This window comes from Lonchura striata, chromosome 1, assembly GCF_050655825.1.
Source record: "Lonchura striata isolate lonStrDom1 chromosome 1, ASM5065582v1, whole genome shotgun sequence".
Taxonomy (NCBI): Eukaryota; Metazoa; Chordata; class Aves; order Passeriformes; family Estrildidae; genus Lonchura; species Lonchura striata.
In genome coordinates this window covers 32,092,397-32,104,561 of record NC_140703.1, presented here as the reverse complement: position 1 = coordinate 32,104,561, position 12,165 = coordinate 32,092,397, and the positions used below count along the sequence as shown (strand labels likewise).

The following is a 12,165-nucleotide window of genomic DNA, read 5'->3' as shown; positions in this document are numbered from 1 at the left end:
GATTTGAGGTGTGGCCTCACCAGTGCCAAGGAGATAGGGAATGATCACTGCCCTGGATCTGCTGGCCAAGGTATTGATCATACAGGCCAGGTACCACTGGTTTCTTGGCCACCTGGGCACACTCCCAGCTCCTGTTCAGCCACACCCCCAGGCCCTTTTATGCTGGGTCACATTCCTTTCACTCTGTTCCAAACTCTGCATGTTTCGACCCAAGTGCAGGACTCCACACTCAGGCGTATTGAACCTCACACATTTGGCCTCAGCCCACAGATCCAGCCTGTCCAGATCCCTCTGCAGAGCTCTCCTGCCCTCCTGCAGGTCAACACTCCCACCCTGCCTGTATGTCCTGCAAACTGACTGAGGATTCCTTTGAACCCTTTGCCCAGATCATCAGTAAAGATATACAACAGCACTGGCCCCGGTACTGAGCTCTGGGGAGCCCCACTGGTGACCAGCTGCCCATTGGACACAGCTCCTTTCACCACCACTTCCTGGGCCCAGCCACACAGCCAGTTTTCAACCCAGTGAAAAGTATGCTTGTCTAAGTGATAAGCAGCCAGTTTTTCCCAAAAAGATGTTGTGGAAATGGTGTCAAAGGCTTTATTTAAGTTCAGGTAGAAGAAAACATCCACTGCCTTTCCCTCATCCACTAAGCACCCTGTCATGGAAGGAGGTCAGGTTGGTCAAGCAGGACCTGCCTTTCCTAAATCCATCCTGGCTGGGCTTGAATCCCTGGTTGCTGCACACGCTGTGTGATGGCACTCAGGATGAGCTGTTCCTTGACCTTCTCTGGCACTGAGCTCAGCCTGACAGGTCTGTAGTTCCCTGGATCTTTCTTCTGGCCCTTCTTTTGGATGGGCATCACATTTGTCAATATGCAGTCACCTGGGCCCTCCCTGGTAATCCAGGTCCCTTAGGTGGATCCCATCTGGATCCAAAGCCCTGTGTGTATCTGCAGCAGGTCTCTGACCATTTCCATTGGATTATGGGGGAGTGCATTCTGGTCCCTGTCCCTGCCTTCCATCTCAGATCGCTGCGTACCTGAAGAACAACTGGTCTTGCTAATAAGGACTGAGGCAAGGAAGGTCTATTATGTACCTTTTCCTCATCCTTTGTCACAACATTTGCCCCTGCAGCATCCAGTAAAGGATGGAGAGTCTCCTTAGCCCTCCATTTGTTGCTGATGTATTTATAAAAACATTTTGATTGTCCTTTCATTCCACTGAAATTATATGAAGCTGTGTTAGAGGAAGTTTACATTGGACATTAGGAAGAATTCCTTCACTGAGAGCACTGTTGGTCACTGGAACATGCTCCCCAGGGAAGCTGTCTCAGCCCCAAGCTTGCTGGAGTTCAAGGAGCACTTAAGTCATATGGTTTAGATTTAGGCAGTCCTGTGAGGAGCAGGGGATTGGACACAATGATCCTTATGGGTCCCTTCCAACTCAGGATATCATGTGATTCTACAATTCTGTGATTCGGGGTGATAGGCAGGAGAGCTGATGTGATTGTAATAAATTACTCCCAACATGATGAAGATGAGCAGTTGTTCATTGCTTTTGTTACCTTCAAGGTGCTTGCTCACCTTCTGCAGCCGTGCTGCCAAATGCATAGGGGGATTACACTTTGCATGTTACCCTGTGGCGAAACCTGTGTGACTTCACACCTGCACTCCCTCAGTGTTTTCCAGATTTGCGCAACAAGGGCATTTCAACAATTTCTGGAGGCATTTTCAAGTTTAGCTTTATTTTCTTGCATAGTTTCTTAGCAATTTTCTTTCTTTCTTTCTGCAGCTTTATTTTTGGTGGGAAGAGAACAGTTTCATACACAGACCACAACAGCAAGGGGTACTGAAAACACATCCCTGTTATGGGATACTCACTTTCAAAGGCCTCATACTCTGGGGACTGGCATATGGCCACTTAAAACAAACATCAACCCTCTTGACTGTCCCTCCCCAACCTGCCCACCCTTTGCCTTCCCATCCATCTTCTAGCTGTAGCATTTCATTCAATTCCATAAAGTCTCCTACATGTACACCAAAATTGTGCATTTAATTTTTGATGAATTAGTTTTCAGACAGGTAAGGTCCTTCATCCAGATCACTGCACAAATCTTTGCTGATAGCACAGGGAAGGTGATGAGGAAAGGGCAGAGAAAAAAAAGAGTGTAATGTCATCTGTCTCTGTAGAGATTCATATTCTTGTGGGTTTGAAATATCTGTGGGACTACAGCCTTAGAAGTAAAATCCCATTTTGCACTACAGTGCTTTTAAAATGTTTTCTAGAAATATGTTGCCACCTCTGTGTTCCTGAATATGCCAGTCTGTGCATGAGAGATTGAATGAGAAATTAATTTTTCTGTTGAGATGTTTCCACATCTTACAAGTAATTAAGCATTGCTTGGGAAGAAGCTGGCTCAGTCTGAGACACAGGACCTGTCATGATACAGACTGGTTCTGCTCATGAAACACTTTTTCTGCCAGGAGATGTATCCAGCCATTCTTTCCCTTCTCTGAAAAATTCCTGGAATAATTATATTAAGTGGAGCTTCATGCTAAACAAAATTGTTTTAACACTTCCCACGTTCTTTTTCTCTCTGAAAGAAAATAAATAATTTTATTCCCAACTAAATTTGTAGTTGTCCTTTCCTACTCATTTTTCAGCCAAGAGCTAAATGAGAAAGGCAGTCATTTATGTAACCCCTTGCTGCAAGTTTGAGCAGGCTCACAGACCTTTACTGATGGGTCTGGACATAGGGTGGCACCAGTCACCCTCTTTGGCAGTCAAAAAGAAAACTCCTCTGGGTACCTTATGTTGTCTCACAGAAGCTCAGCTCCATTCCTTTCAGCTTCCTGAGGGTGTGCCTTCACCTCTCTGCCTTTCAATACCAGTAACTTAATGTCCTTATTTTTCTACAGGGCTTCCAAGAATAAGTTGTATGTTATGTGATCTTTTTAGCTGGGCAATTTTGCTTAAATCCCAGGGCACTTAGGAAGTGCAACTTCCCTTTCCATCGACGTAACCGTTGATCCATTTTTTCCACTAGAGCATAAAGCATGAAACTGAAAACAGAGCTTTTTGCAATCTTCTGCAGCTTTCTAGAGTCATTCTTCAGATGAGCAACAGCCACCCAAATCTAGCACAGGTCTCCTTAAAGCATGGAATATTTCCAGACACTCTTAAGGAAGCAACAGAACAGTAGGATAATTACAGCTTACTTGAGCCCCTCTTCCTTCCAAGTCAAACAGACAATACTGGAAAAAGTACAGTGATACTTTGTCTGTGCTATTCCAAAAGGAGTTTGTAGTTTCTGGTTTTCACAAGTAGAAATTAGAAAGGGAGTGAGTGAAGCTTGGATCAACACGGATCAGCAGATACACACGGCTAATCTCAGGTGCTTTACAGAATATAGAGGAGAACTTGTAAAACATACAAGTTCACAATAAGTTCACCTATACAATCATAATTTCTAGGGAGTTCATAGGACTTTGATAACAATTATACAAAATAAATATACATCTCTCTAAGTGCACATTTCTGCTTCTGAGCCATGGCTGCAGAGCTCATGAATTTTACTTTTTCTCCCTTTGGCAGCTTCAGAAACCCTGTAGTGTCTCATGTTCCAGTAAGCAAAAAATTAATTTACAAGGTCTGGGCACTCAGGTAAAACCTAGTAGCAGTATTGAACTTACACAGCTGGATTGCGGGTCTGCACAGAATTGACTAAATAGTGTCCAGTCCCAGCAAGGAACAAGGCTTAGTGTAAAACCAGTCATGGATTCCCAGTCAGCCACTTCTCTTTTTAAAGTTACCCAAACCCTGGTCCAAAGCACAAATGACTGTTTTTCACTCTGGCTGTCAGCATGATGAGCACTGGCACTCAGTCTGTGTGATGAGTGTGTTAGAACGCTCAGGTTGCATAAGTAGGATGCTGGAAAATGGATAGATAAACAGATATTTAGACTGTAGCTCTGGTGAACTGGCACAAGTTTAGCTGTTTCTTCCCCTTTGAGACTGAAAATCTGCAACTGGCCCATGCCAACTGAGGAGAGAGGTAGGATGCAAAGCATAGAATTACAATGGGCAAATGTTAATTCACGTGCATGAGGTGTCCCAGCCAAATTGGGGCAACCTGAATGTGGTTTTACACACAATTCTTATATCCTTCAAACATTCAGGTAATACATGATTTGACTAATAACTTACACCCACACTACTGATTATTAATAACAGTAAATCTCTGCAAAGCACCTGCATTTTTGCAGAATTCTTACTGCTTATCTGTTGATCCAGACATTCCTGGATTCAGTCTTGCTATAATTACTTGCTCTGCTGCCAGAAGATGCTGGGAAGATGTGGTCTAGGTTATCTTGATTGTCAAAGTCCATATTTCCAGGACTAGGTTACCCTTTAGTTTCTTTTACTTGAGCAGGAGCAATATTAACTTCAGTAAAATTTCACAACTTTGTGACAATACAGTGTACAATGTGAAATAATACACGTTAACAAAGTTAATACACTGTTACATTATAAAGATTTGTTGATATAATAGTAAAGGAAAATAAGTTTCACATACATAATGAAAATAATAATTAAAAATATAGGTGGTTGAATAGTCAGCTAATGTAGATTGTGGTTTTTCTTCTCTCTGGCATTTATTTCCATTAAAGCTCATAAGCAAAGCCCTAAGCAGAAATGAATGATGGCAAAGAAGGAACAGAGCAGAGAATAAGCCTGGTCTGTAAGCAGAAGAACACTGCTTGTTTCAGGGGAGAGCTGAGACTTAGAAGCCTTCTTGCTGGTAAAAAAATAAAAATCATTGTTTGTGATAAATATTTAAAAAATATAATTAAAAGCATAACTGTATACTGGTGGTTGCCAAGAACCAGTGTGGAGACTGTAAAGGTGCAGGGTCTGTTTTTTCACATTCCATCTTGAGCTGCCCCTCAATCCTTTGCACTTCTGTGCTTCCCCAAATTATCTTCAGTTATCTCTTATGAATTTTCTGTAAGCTTCTCCTCTTTCTGTGCCAAGTTTTCTTAGGGAGAAAATACATTTGTACTTCACCAAACACAGCAACAAACAAAACAACAAGGCTTTGGATATAGGATATCCAGAAGGATATTACAAGGTTTTAGTTTACTGATCTGTATGATTATTTTCCAGAAATGTGTGAAGGAAAATGTGCTATTTCAGACAGTTGCAGTGATAAATCTGGCCTTGAAAAAATCTTCTTGAAGATTTTATCCACTAAATAGTTCTGCTTCAAAACTGCTTGTCAAACATGTCCTCTCATGTATAAATAGTACCCTTCTTATTCTTTGCTTTGCCTGCTATTCTATTTGCTGTTCCCAGCTCCTCCCATTCTTCTTCAAATCCTTTTCTTTCCTTCTCTGTCTTTTATAGTTACTCTGTGTGTATCTTGCTTTCTCTACCTCTGTCTCCCACCTCTCTTACTCTTACCCTCCTTCTCTCCTTTTTCTTTGAAACTCTATTCCCCTTGTCTTAGCCTCACCCCTCCCTTTTATCCTCCTCAGCTATTCTCTCATGGGTGGTTTTCTTCTCTTTGGTTTGTGTGGTCTGCCCTGCACATTCCAATTCTTTTCTCTTCAAGACCTAACAGGTTTCACACAGTGAGGAGAATATTTGATAAATGAATTATGCTTTGCTGCTCTGACCATTGTTTGAATAACTTCAACTTTAAATATTATGAGATCTGTTTGTGTGTCTGGACATTTGAAACTCACCATTGTGTGGAATCATCCCTATAAAATGAATGTCTGTCTGTGTAATTTCGAGTACATTATTGCCTTTATCAGAGTCTCCAAACTTTCTTGACCACATATCCCTCTTGGTAAAAGGCTTTAGCATACACCCCCATTATACATATATTTACTTATTTATCAATTATGTTCTACTGAAATTCTATTACTTTCCTCCTGCACAGCAATGGGTTGCCTTGCATACCCCTTTGGTGTTCATGCAGCCCTCTTTGGAGATCACAGCTCTATATCATGCAAGCCACACTGTTGCATGAGATATGCTGGTTTTGTCACATTTAAGATTCTCCTGAGAATCTGCTCCATGTGTGGTAGTTCAGGATTAAGAGCTTTTTCTTCTCTGTTTCTGTCACGTCGGCTGTGGTTGTTTATATATTGAGAGGGCTGAAGTTTCCTGGTAGGGTGCATTAATTTGCCTAGCAGAGGGAAGATTTCAGAAACTGGAATTTTTTTTAAACATACAAATTCTGCAGCATTGCAAAATGCTGCAACACTGGATAAAAGCATTTAAAGGCTGAGGTAAAAATTAATCCCTCGTAGAAGATTGACTGTCAGCTATCCTTTTACCAGGTGAAGTTTTAAAGAGGATTTGGATGTTGCATGTGCACGCGTGTGCACAGGAACTTTTCTCAGACTTCCCCATTCAGTGTAGCAGTTCGCTCATGCTTGGCTTTCATTCCACAAGAAGGAGGAGGAGGAGGTTTTGGGGGGAATATTCCGTTACCATAAAGGGGAGGAAGTGTTTCTGCAGCTATTGAACAAAGCAGCTAGTTAACCTCTTTCTCGACCCCGGTGCAATGGTACAGTCCCACTGCTCCTTTCTAGGGGCCAGATGCTCCTCATAGTAGTAAAACAAGGAAGAAAGGAAAACATATGTGCAAAAATTTACTACCCAGCTAGTAAGGACCAGATTCCAGGAGGAGCTGAATACCTGCAATTTCTCCTAAAGTAAATTTCTTTTAGAATCAGATGGGGAGAGGGAGAGGGAGGGAAGTTGGAAGGAAAGAGGTCTGTTGTAATTCGTGTCTAGAAACCCCCACAGAGAGGATTAAGAAAGAAACTATGCTGTCTGGGAAGAAGTAGGTATTTGTGTTACTCTGCATATATACAGAACTGCTAGAAAAGGCTGTGCTCTGTGGAAACCAGCCCTATATTTTTGAGCACTGAGATGTGTCACTGTCTGCTGATAGTACTTCTTTTAAGCAGAACTTTATTTAATGTGCTTTCCTTTTGTATGTGTTCCAGTGTCTTATGTGGAAGGGAATCGTGGTCACTTTCTAGTGTGTATATTGTGAAGCTCATACTTTAAACCAAAGGGAGTTACTACAGGAACAGAAGCCCACAATTCTGCTCTGTGTTATCACAGAAGCATTTATGAATTGTCAGGCACTGAGTTTTGATATCTTTTCCATCCAGTCCTAATGCACGCTGTGTTTACCTCACTGCCCCATCCCTCATTTTCTGCTGCTCAGCTGTGTAGCTCACTGAATGGTAGGGACGAGCAGAGGGTAATGCTGTGCGCCTCATCCGCTAGCATTTCTCTGTATGCAGCCCAGTGGCATTTGCAGAATGAGTAGGTACACTCTTCTTCTTGCACTGGCAGGAAACAGGAGATACCCAGAAAGATTTTTCAAGAAAGATGCTTTCATTCCTTTGTTTCCACATTGGAAGGTGAGGTTCTCTTTTGGAAGAACTGAGAAACCCTGTTTGATTCACCCACATGACTGAGGTTTTTCAGTGCCTAGAATCAAGGAAGCGCCTCGCCTCTGTGACATTTCACGGAATCACAGCATGGGTCAGGTTGGAAGGGATCACGGGAGGGATCATCTGCTCCAGTCTCCCTGTTCAAACAGGATCATCCCAGAGCACACGGCACAGGATTGCATCCAGATGACTCTGGAATATCTCCAGTGAGGGAAACTCCACATCTCTGGGAAATCCATCCCAGTGCTCAGTCACCTGCACAATGAAGAAGTTCTTCCTCATACTCAGGTGGAGCTTCCTGTTCATCAGTTTCTGCCCATTGCCCCGTGCCCTAGTGCTTGGCACCACGGAGAAGAGCCTGGATCCACCCTCAGCACCCTCCCTGCAGATAGCTTGTGGCACTGGTGAGCCCCCTCTCAGACATCTCTTCTAAAGGCTGAACAGGCTCAACTCTCTCAGCCTTTCCTCATAAGAAAGATGCTCCAGTCTGTTAATAATCTTTGTAGCCCCCCATTGGACCTGCTTCTGGAACTCCATGTCTCTCTTAGACTAAGGAGCCTAAACTGGACACACCACTCCGGAGGAGCCTCTCCAGAGCTGAGCAGAGAGGAACTACTGGAGGTGGAGTAAAAGTAAGCACAAATGCACGAACATGAGGCTGGGTTGTACAGACCAACGGGAGATGGCACACAGTAACACGGATTTCAACAACGTCAAGAGAGACTGACCAAGGATCAGTCTTGTGCAGCAGCCACTGTCCTTCCTGACCTGAGCCTGGCAGGGGTAGGGGCTGGGGCAGGGGCAGGCACAGCCGCGGCCACGCTCGGGATCCCCGGAGAGCAAGCGGCGAGGGAAGCCCCTTTTGGAAAACCCCCCTCTGGAAGAGGCTGGCTGTGGGAAGCGGGAGGGGTTCGGCGGCGCAGCCCGGGATCGCGGAGGGAAGCCGGTGCCGCCCAGCGACCCGCCCAGAGGAGCGGCTCCGGGGGGCGGCTGGCGGGCGGGCAGCGGCGGGGCGTGCGGCACGGAGCGCGGCCATGGCCGCGGTAGCGACAGGAGGGGCGGCAGCCGCCTCGGAGTGCGGGATCAAGCAGCGCCCCCGCCCCCATTTGCCGTCGCTGGGCTTCTGCGAAGGAAAGCAGGTCGGGGGGGCGGAGAGAGAATGGAGGAGGGGCACGGCGAGGAAGGGAGGGAGGGAGGGGGGAGAGAAAGCGAGAGAGAGGAGCCCGGAGAAAGGGACGAAGCAGATCCTGGGAAGGCAGAGGAACAGAGACTCCTGCAGGAGGGGGAACCTGGGCGGGGAGAGGACATTCCCAGTGAAGGGCCTGCAGGGGAGCGCAAGGATCGGGACTGCTCACAAGCATCCTACTTGTTGAAAGACGTCGAGCGAGGCCAGAGGCTGAGGGGGCCGGGGGACAAAGCGGCGCTGGGCGCGGAGCGAGCAGGAGCCGGCGCTGGCCCGCCGGGATGGTGCAGCTCGCGCGGTGAAAATGGTCTTTGTCCAACTTTTCTGAGGCCGGGCGGCACGGCTCTAGCGGGAAGGGCTGCTGCGAACACTGCTCGAGTAATGCTGGGAAGTGGAGGGGGTGTTGCTGGAGTCCTGCACAAGGTACCGTGGCGGGCGGGCGCGGGCGGGCATTGTGAGTCCGGCCGGAGCGCCCGGAGCCAGCGGGACGTGGTCGCGGGTACCCGCGGGTCTCTGCCAGCGTGGGGAGGGGGCACAGAACAAACGAGGACACTTGGAGAGGGGTTAAAGCTCCTCGGGTGATGCTCTTTTTCCTCCTTTCCCGGTGTGTGCTGTTCAAGGCGGTGTTACCGGGACCCTTCGCCGAGCGCACCGCTGCTGTCAGGTGCCGGCCGTGGGCACGGGGAGGACAGGTGTGGGAATCCGCTCACGAAGATGCCATCGCCCCCGGAGCCCTTGTGGAGCGTTTGGTCTGCTCCCACCAGCGGTGTTTCCCCTCTCTCTACCCCCCTGGAGAGCCACAGGGAAATGCTGCCTTGGAAGTCTGTGAAGCAGGGATTGATGGATGCTGGTGTGGGTTCCCGAGCCTCGTGGAACGGCACAAGGGAGGCTGTGTGGCCTTCTCTGTGGGTAGGGTTGCTCAGCGCTCTTGTGGGGGACAGATGGCTGTATGAGTGCTTGTGGCAGAGAAAAGCCATGTTAGGCTATTTTTCAAGGAGATGATGCAAGTTACTACTACTCAGGCTAAATAAATCTGTGAATGTGGGAGGGGCTGTTGTGATGGGTAATTTTAATTTTGCCTTTTGTGGGTTCCACTGAGATTATTTCACTTACTCTGAAGTTTCTCTTGCTATTACCACACTCATTTAGTCGGGAGGGAGAGTATCACCTGCCTTTACTACAGGTTCCAGAAATCGGAGAGTAAAGATGGGGAAGCAAATCTCCCAAAGGGCATCCTTCACTAGCAGTGATACCAAGTAATGAAGATTCATGATGAAGTAGAGTGAGGGGGCAAATGGAGTCAACAAAGTCAAGGAGAGTTAGCTGCCCCCCAGACACATCCGTTACAGAGACAAATCTGTAGCCTCAGCTGCAATGAAGGAGCAGGCTTCCTTTTTCATTGTTATATAGGTTCTAATCTGAAACATAGAACTGGATGTGGGAGCACCTCATGTTTAGTCACAGCTAATCCACTTGCCCTAAGCCATTAACACAAGATTTATTGGCTAATTTTAAGTATTTCTTCATCCCCAGTTTGAAATAATTCCAATGCTGATGTTCTTTTGGGAGAAGGAAATGAAAAGATCATCCACAATCTAGTAATCCTTCTCACCCCATCTCACTGCAGAAAAAAATACTGGTTTTCTCTTGAAGTTCATTCCCTAAATTCAATACATTGCACTACTTCAGTTTACTTTGCCCATGTATTGGCAAGCTGCAGATAACTGCACATAATTGCATCTTTTCCTTTACTGCCTTTTGCATGTATGCTCTCTTAGCCAAGTTACATATGTGCAGTTTTTAATTCCTTGACTTGTGTGCCCTCCTAGCCACTAAACATTTTTTCTTGTCTTCTGAGCTCTCACCTATTTGATATTCTTGCACTTGCACTGAGCTGCTCAGAATTGTTTGCATAGCCATGTTTTTGATACTTGGAAAATACATCACTCTGGGACACTGGATATTGTATGAAATAGGATTATTGTATATCTTTGTAATTTAATCACTGAAACCTCACAGAAAGCCATGTTGTCTTTTACTGTTCTGAAGTTGTCAGCTCTTCCTATCTGTTATCTGTGACAAGAACAGCTTAGGTTGTGGAGACTTTTTGGAGGGGGTTGGGGAGGAGATGTCTGTTGTCTTTTCTTTTGCCCAAGGCTGCTACTGTCTTTACCTCCTGTATTTTCCTTGGAGGCTGACCAATGGCACAGTGTGAATCATTTTTGGGGGGAAGGCAGCTGGTGGCTCCAGGGAGGCAGCTGCTTGTTCTCCAGCATGCTCCCATAGGCTGCCAGCAGATGTGTCTGACAAGGGAGCTGATCCTTAGCCCATTGAGAATTGTCTTCTTTATGCCTGTATGGATTCACTCTGTGGGTCCCTCTTTGTGCCCAGGTGCAGATGGCTTCCCCTTCTCCCGTCTGATATTGCATGTGCCATATGCAGAGAATCATGTAAGAGATGAGTACATTTCCCCCCCTGCCCGCCTTATCTCGTGTGCCTCCAATTAAGACAGTTTTGATTTTCGGCCAACTTTCCTTCCCTGGATTGTCAGAAGATTTATGCTTTTCCTCTGGTTCAGGAATGCTCCTGTCTCCAGATCTGTGCTCCCTAAAACCTTCATTTCCTTGTATTTCATTATCCATCAGCAGTCCCTGTGCAGAGGGTTAACCTGAAGTCCCTACAGATTAGTGCAGAGTGTTTTTGAAGCACACCTAAGGTTGCACAATATATTTTTATTTTTCATTTCTGTGGCCATATCACATATATTTACTGCTCACATAAACAACAAGGTGGAAGAAGTACAAATTGGTGTGTGTGGTCAAGCTAGAGCTTTATAATGTCATTTAGTCACCAAACAAGAGGGCAGTATCTTCTAAAAAGGGTGCTGTTCATTAAAAAGTATTTATTAAGAATATTCAGATTGTCTCATTTTGGTCATAAACATGTGATGATTTTTTTCAAAAATCTCAATGACTTATTTCTGTGAAAAGCTGATTAAAGGTTTAGAGGAAAACTGACGAGCCCCAACATACTGTCATTATTTAGCCTTGTTTGCTGTTGTTTTTTTCCTTAAATGTGATTTAGCATTATATTACAGTTATATCTTGCTGTTTGATTTGGTTAGAAAGTTTTGTATCATCTTACAGAAATACAGGTAAGGTATTTCTTCCAGCTGCTGACTGCATGCATTCAGCAGTTTTCCAACTTATTATGACCTTATACTTTCGCTTCTACCTGATAAATCTTGGGCTGGATATCACTCTTCTCTCCATGTTTGCTCTTTGGCAACCGTGAAGTGTCATGGGCTTCAGGGGCATACACAAGTGTATCACAGGTGTATTCTGTAAATAATTCTGTAGATGTTGTACAACAGCAAACTAGCACTTTTTCTCCAGTGCTGCTACATAAACAGACACCCAAAAGGATAAAAGCTCCTTAATTGCACATGTCAGCCATAGCAGTCAAACATGTGAGCAGCAAGTCTGAGTAAGAAAAA

The 12,165-nt window shown here is 45.3% G+C and overlaps 1 protein-coding gene across 4 annotated transcripts in view; it reads left to right on the top strand.

Annotated features, from left to right (window-relative positions):
• Window positions 1–8,466: 8,466 nt before the first annotated feature.
• EPHB6 (EPH receptor B6) overlaps window positions 8,467–12,165 on the top strand; it is an 89,628-nt gene continuing 85,929 nt past the window's right edge. For 3 of the 4 annotated variants that reach the window (XM_085592146.1, XM_085592156.1, XM_085592163.1), the window contains exon 1: window positions 8,467–8,625. The gene's annotated coding sequence lies outside the window, so the exon portion shown is untranslated. Of the gene's footprint in view, window positions 8,626–8,690; window positions 9,093–12,165 lie in introns of those variants that run through there. The other variant, XM_021548905.4, reaches the window with a different exon arrangement.